The 7,500-nt window shown below is 41.4% G+C and overlaps 1 long non-coding RNA gene across 1 annotated transcript in view; it reads left to right on the forward strand.

Moving 5' to 3' along the window:
- LOC146383580 (uncharacterized) overlaps positions 1–1,007 on the forward strand; it is a 1,217-nt gene extending 210 nt beyond the window's left edge. The window contains exons 1-2 of the long non-coding RNA XR_014800773.1: positions 1–151; positions 421–1,007. The exon at positions 1–151 is cut by the window's left edge and continues 210 nt beyond it. This is a non-coding gene — a long non-coding RNA (uncharacterized LOC146383580). The remainder of the gene's footprint in view (positions 152–420) is intronic.
- Positions 1,008–7,500: the final 6,493 nt, after the last annotated feature.

Genomic DNA, 7,500 nt, shown 5'->3' on the forward strand with positions numbered 1-7,500 from the left:
GGGAATAGCAGATAGAGCGTAGGCTCTGAGAGGAGGGCCAGCGTTTACGCTTCGAAAACACGACCGAGTGTTTTAACCTGACAGCCTGAGGTGTTCTTCAGTAAACTGGACTACCCGACAGAAGGACCCGAGGCCCCGCTGCACTGTTCCGGTAAGTTAAATGTGTTTGTAAGCTACTCCGTAACTACCGTCCTTAGCTCGGTCCTGAGACCTAGCTAGCTAAGATGTCAGGGTTCGTTTAGCTAATCTGTGCAGGTGAATGCATTTACTAAAGAAATTAAGAGAAACGCCCCGGGCTGCTCAGTCACTAATTACTGTTACTGTACTTTTATTACAAGTATTATACTGCAAGTTTACAGATATTTGATGAACTTCTGCTGCTTTTGTTGCTGACTGCTGTGGTTGATTTCCGTCTGCAAGTGTCCAGAGTCAGAAGAGCCTGAGAAGGTGAGAGGAGACGGAGGCTCTCCACCCCTGATGAGACACCAGGACAGATCCAGGACGGTGTGTGAGGAGGAGGAAGAGGAGCCAGCAGCAGCTGAGAGATGCAGAGGAGAGCAGACAGCTCTCTGTAGTTGAGGGACTGGTAAAAACATTGAAAACACTTTTATATTTGCTTCCTGTACCTGCAGAAGTATCTCCAACACAAACTGTAACAGCTGCATACAGGGAACCACTCACTGCTGTTTGTCCTGCAGGATCTGACAGGGAACCAAGGAAAAATAAGGGAACCACAGACAATAATGCTTTGATTTATCCAGAATATGTTGAGTTCAGATATTGTTTTCATCACAGTGGGATTGTGCTGGTTTCAGTGGGAAAAGTATGCATTTAAATAAAAAGTTGTCCCTTCACAAAGTGTCAGTATTTTATAAAGATGTCATGTTTCTGTATCATCTCTCTGCTGTTAGAGCCTCCAAACATCAGCCTGTTTAATGCTCTCATATCTTCAACATAAGTAAATTATACTGCACAGTTTTCTCATCAATAAAAGAATATTTACTGCATCTGTTTGTCTTTCATTGTATCTGAGACGTAAGAGGATCAAATCTTTTTACTTTATTTTTGGGATATTGTCCTTAAATATATCTAAAGCTTTGTACCATTAGATCACTCTGTCTGTACTGCAGACACTGAAGCTCTGAGCAGCCACGTCGCGTCACCAGCTACATATTAAACTGAGTCTTCCCTCTCATGATGACAGCACAGTGTGCTTGCTAGCAAAGCTACGACTGAGGTGATGTTAGTGAGTTTTTAGCTCTTCTTGCACTCAGTAGTTGGTTTAGTACACATGCTTTCTTCTTGGATATTCGAAAAGCTGAGTTTGCACCATAAACATTTTAAGGATGCCCTCAGCTGGGAAAGGGTGGAGTGCCCACTCCGGGTGGGGACGAGTTCCTGGTCCAAGTGGAGGAGTTTAAATATCTCGGTCTTGTTCACGAGTGACGGGAGAGGGGAGCGGGAGATCGACAGACGGACTGGTGCTGCTGCTGCAGTGATGCGGACGCTGCACCGGTCCGTCGTGGTGAAGAGAGAGCTGAGTGTAAAAGCGAAGCTCTCGATTTGGAGGTCGATCTACGTCCCTACCCTCACGAGCTGTGGGCAGTGACCGATCCCACAGCTCGTGACCGTAGGTGCGGGTGGGGTCTCTCATCTGTCTCTTCAGATGTTTTTATAAAAGTAGATCGATTAAGGTTTTAAACAGACTATGAATAAAAACTTTTGTATATTTTAAACACATTTCCCATTTAAAATAATAAAAAAAACAACAACATGCTGACATTTTTATGGGTAGTATAACATTTTAATAAATCCAGAATCTAATAAAACTGAGATTCTTTACTATAAAAACATACTAATAAACCTGATTACTGTATTACAGTGTTGAACCACACTGAGGGTAAATGTGTCGTCTTTACACACGTAAATACTTTTTATTTGAAAAATTTCATGTAAATTTAAAGCTACAAATGTATTATATTTTCTGTACCATAAAAAACTTCTCCATATTTTAATTACCAAAATTACAAACTGTTAAAGTTCCACTACTGTACGATATTTTTCTGTCAGATTATTTGTTTGTTTTGTTTTATTTTTACAGAAGTTTACAGATTATTTCCATTTTTAAACAATGTACTGTACGTGTGAGATCAATGATATGAATGTAGCCGCTAAAACTGGTGGATATAAATCTTCACCTCAAAGTCCGTTCACATACAAGAAGAAGGGGAGTGAGTGGGTCGGCGCTCAGGGCACAGAGACTAAGTTGGCCTTAAACACACCCTTTATTTCCATGGGAACACAGACACAACCAGAATCACAAATACAGTTTAAAATCCCCCTATACAATAAAAAGAGTTTCCAATACGCTAAAAACCCTGCCGGCAGAAATAACTATATACTATCAAAACAAAAGCTACACAAATGTTTCCCATATGCCATAATCCCACAGTCCAGCCACACGCGGGCAAATGTTCCTTATCTGAAACAGGAGAGGAATTTCTCTTCCGGGATGGAAACCACACCGGCCAGAAGAACAAGGAGGGGGCTCCTGTCGCAGACCTGTCTCCTCCTGACAGCGCGTCACCTGAACACGGCCTCCCTCGTAGCACCGCCAGATGCAGGCAGAGGGACACCCCTGCCCTGCTGTGGATTGCGGGCATCGCCACCCACTGTCGCTGTTCCTGCCGTTGGGACTGGATCGCCGTGTTCCGCTGGCCGGTCCGTCGCCGAACGACTCGTGGCACCGCACAGTCAGGTAGCAGGTCCTTCGACACATATGCTGGCTTGCACACGTTTCTTTTTTCTCCTGCTCACCTTTCGTGCGTCGCTCTCTCCGTCTCTGCGCTCACTATCCCCTTTAGCAGGTCAGTTTGGCGGCTGATAGGCCGGCTCGGGGAACGCCCCGCCTCACAGGTGTCTACAATTGTCTGCTTAGTCTACATGTAACAGAGTCATAAATCACATTGTTATAATTACACAAAATGTGTCCTAAACCCCCAAACTGCTCCTTTTATACCTGACTTTTAGGACCTCCAAGCCTGTAGTTGTGTTCATTATCAGTTAGAGCCCCTCCTCATTCTTTTCTTCTTCTTCTTTGGTGCAATACTATAAATACAGTGTACCCCTTTTGCCTCTCCCCTTTTTCTACAATTCCCCTGTGGGAGAGGTGGGTGTCATTTCTTTCCGACACCTTAAAACACACATAATTCATATTTAGCCACCCTGATGTTTATGATTGCGATTTTAGTTCAGTTATTGTCATTATTAAGCCTGTTTTTGTAAGATGTTATAAGTGTGTAGTATGTGTGTATCATAAATGTGTTTTAGGCGCCATAAATGCTAGCATGAATATATACCCTTGCTAGCTTGGGAGCTGTGGTGGGTTGAGCTAACCCTCTTCCCCACTGTTTGTATTTGGTCGTAGGAGCTGGAGTGGGCAAATTATGTACTTGGAGGTCTTTCTTTCTTTTTCCTTTTTTATCAGGTACGTCGGATTTCATGTTGTTGTTTTTGTTTTATCTTATGTCAAATATGTTACGTGTAAATGCATATTTTATGTTTAATGTAAAAATAAATGCCAGCCCCTTTTTCTACAATTCCCCTGTTGGAGAGGAGCTGGAGTGGGCAAATTATTTACTTGGAGGTCTTTCTTTCTTTTACCTTTTTTATCAGACACAACGCAGAATCACACCGGTTACATACAGTGGATTAAAAGAATATTGTGCAACAACACTAAAATACACAATATAAATATGAGGATAAAACCATGCAAATAAAATCAACACTTCTGACCTGCTCTTGTTTTGTTTTTGCTTTTTTCATGTAAGAAATATAACTAAACTCAGGACCGTTGTCTCAAAAAGCGAACACGCTTGGATTATCGTAGTGGACTATTTTCCCATCTATCTAAAGCATCTAATTCAGTGGTTCCCAAACTTTTTTTGCTAGGCCCCACTTTGTTTTAGAAGAAAAGTGTTCACGCCCCTCCGCACGCGCACACACGCACGCACACGAACGCACACGAACGCACAAACACATCCTCCAACCACACACACCCATATTTTGCTCCATTGCAGTTTATTTCACACCTCAAACATTTAGTAAACAATTAAGCAAATACAAGTAATCTGCAATAAATTACTGGTAGTAATAAAATAAACTACTAACTCTTTTACGCTGCGTCCACACCTACACAGGTATTTTTGAAAACGCAGCTGTTTCGTCCACACGTAAACGGCATTTCGAAACACCGAAAACGGAGATTTTTTAAAACTCCTTTTTTGCAGGAATACAGAGTTCATCACGCAACGTCAAAGGTATGTGCCTTTTTTCACATAACGCTGTGCGCCACGTTATTGTTTACATGAGATGAATTGCAGAATGGCAGATATTCAGATTAACAGTGACAGTATGTTGTCTCTATCTTCAGGTTTTACACGCTTACATAAACACGCAGTTACTGTCCCTCCATTTACAAAGGCAGAGGCGTCACGGTGTGATTATTTTATGTGTAGTTGTTTTTATACATTTTTCAAAAAATGCCTCTCTGTGCAAAATGGGTTTAAAAACATAAACAACTGTGGGATGCTGTTTGTCCGTGATTTGAACCGAGGGAACAAATCGTGGCAGGATCAGCCTGATATTTTTTGTGTCCCACTGTAACTTTACTGTATAAAGAGCTAACATCTCCAAAATGTCAGGAGTAGTTAGTCATTACAACAAGTGTTTGTGAACTAAAAATCAAGAATGTGGGATACTGTTTGTCTGTGATTTGAACAGCCCAGCCCGTGCTCCTGACGAAGTGAAAACCAATTCTGCAGAGAGACCTACCTCGGCACTTGTGCAGATGAAGCCAAAGGGAAGATATGCTTCACCATATTTTCTAGTCTTTGGCTTAGAATGAAGTTGGTTTGGAAACATATTCAGCTATGCTTCATCTCCTGCTTTGCGTTTGTGTGGGAGCCCCGTGCTAGCAGTATCCAAGCATTGTTTTTTTTTTTTTTTTTTTACCCCTTTTCATCCCCCCCCTCCCCCCTCCCTGCAATGGCTCTGCGTCCCCCCTAGGGGGCGGACCCCACACTTTGGGAAGGTCTGATCTAATTAATCATCTCTGATCTCCAATCTTTTAACTTATTCTCATAAATCTTCACATATCACTCCACATTCAAAGCTATTGCACTGGCTGGCTGTCACATTTAGTTCAATTTAAAATCTTGGTTTTTACTCTTATGGCCTTATGGGGTGAAGCCCCCACCTAATGCTCTACCTTATTTACTAAGCTGGGTTCTCAGATACTCAGATAGGGCCCTTCTTATTATTCCATGCAACAGAAGACTGTGGGAGACTGTCCTTTGCAAACCTTAACTCCAACCTTTGGAGCCATTTAACCCCTTCTCTCTCTTCATACCCATGGATGCATTTGGGTAATCTTTGTGGTGTTTTGCTCGGTCCATGCGTGTCCATTTTGCCTTTGCTGTGGTCTGGCTTTTATTGATACCTCAGTAAAGGGCTTTGTGACTGTTCCTTGTCTTAAAAAGTCCTATAATAAACAAATGTACTTATTTTCTCTTTTTTGGATCACTCCCTGTAAAACCCCAGTGATGGTTGTGCAGGAAAAATCCCAGTAGTAGTTTAGCAGTTTTTTTTAGCAGCCTGTGTGGCACCAGCAACCATGCCACGTTCAGAGTTGCTTAAATTACCTTTTTGACGCTCAGTTCAAACTTCAGCGGGTCGTCTTGACCGTGTCTAATTGTCTAAATGAGCTGAGTGGCTGCCATGTGATTAGCTAGTAGCTTGATGTTAGTAGCCCTTGTGTTATTTAGATAAGCTAAGAAGCTGTGCTACAAGTACAAAATCCAACACAAACCATTTGTGTGTTTACCAAAATGCATAGTAATGGTTTGCTATCACAGTAACAGCTCACCCCTTTGTTTTGTGTTCAGGTACTCTTTTTTTAAATTTAAATTTCAAGAGTAATTATTGATTTTAAAACATTTAAAAGTACTCTTATTAACTACACTGTGTGAGCACAGGTGGAAATGGTTTATTTTTAATATTACACAACAGTCTGAGTGCTCTTAAGCTGGTTCCAGTCTGAACCCTGTGTTGGCGTTTTACCTTAACCACAAATGATGATGGAGTATTACATAAATGGTGATTCTCACTGTTATCTGTGTGGGTTACTGGTGATTATTCTTTTTTTTCTCGCCATCCTTCCCGAGGAACATTTTCTTGATAAATTGCTGTGCTTACTTATCTACTTACACTGATGCTGCCAAATGATTAAACCCCCATGGTCGTTTATCTCCTAATACAGAAAACAAGTAAAATCAGTACGGTAAAAATGGAGCTTTCCTAATCTCAGGGAAGAACATACAATTGTATACAGACTGTAAATAAAAGATGGCGGTCAGCCACTGGTTTCTGAAGACCGCATGAGGCCTTGAGCTCAACATCTTGGCTGTTGCTGTGTTATTTTGAAACCAGATATGATGAGCAAACATCTGACTGCAAGACAAAGGGACACTGCACTCTCAGTGACAGTGACTTGACCAGATGAGCTTATCATCTTATCTGGTCTTTAAGTGATGACGTGACAAATCCTGCTTCTGGGTCTAAAGTAGTCTGCGTTTAATATGGCTTTTGTGTTGTTAATTTGTTCCTGAGAATCCTCACGTTAACTTTTATAGAGTGGAAAAAAGTTAGCGTGTTTATATTATGCTAACATAGCTGTGTCGCTAGCGGCCACGTAGCACATCATTATATACCAGCTAGCCAAACTTCAGTAACCCTACAAACGTCACTGCTGTTTAGTTTTCTGTCTTCATTTATGTTGGAAGTGATAGAAGAGCTTTAAGTTTGAATTTGTTTCCAAAATCCCTCAGTCAGGACATGCTATATTGTATTTAGATAGAAGCTAGCGAGCTAACTTCCTGCTAATTTCTAACTCCGTTAAATGTCATAAATTCCGTTTTCATGGATGCCTGGATGTTAAACTCAATTGTTACACCTAGTAGAGCAGAACGCTGATCATTTTATTAAAGATGAAAGACTTTAGACAGTTTTTCAACTCTCAGTGATGCCAGAGTGATCGTTTGATTTATGGACCTGCAGCGGAGTTTGAGCCCAGACACAGCTAGTGACGTCAGACTTAAAGACCGGATTGTGATCATCAGACATGAAGCTAGCAACTGAGCCCAAACACTCACCAGAAAATTGTTTACTGAGGTCAAAGGTCAAGTGAGAAGTAGGGGTCAATTTAAACAGGCTTCTGTACAACCAGACTCTTTTTGCCCCCTGCTGGCCATTAGAAAAAATGCATGTGTAAAGCACTTCTGTATTGACTTTACCTTCTTATTGAGGTTTTCCACACATGTGGTCACTAACAACATACCATTAACTTGGCGGGTGAACCTTCTCCATTTACACTTTTTAAAAAAATGTATTGCCACCGATCTAGTACTTATTCTTTTGTCACTGCTGCTATTGGTGTTTTGA

This window comes from Perissodus microlepis, chromosome 7 (genome assembly GCF_051167445.1).
Source record: "Perissodus microlepis isolate ML-2025 ecotype Zambia chromosome 7, ASM5116744v1, whole genome shotgun sequence".
Taxonomy (NCBI): domain Eukaryota; kingdom Metazoa; phylum Chordata; class Actinopteri; order Cichliformes; family Cichlidae; genus Perissodus; species Perissodus microlepis.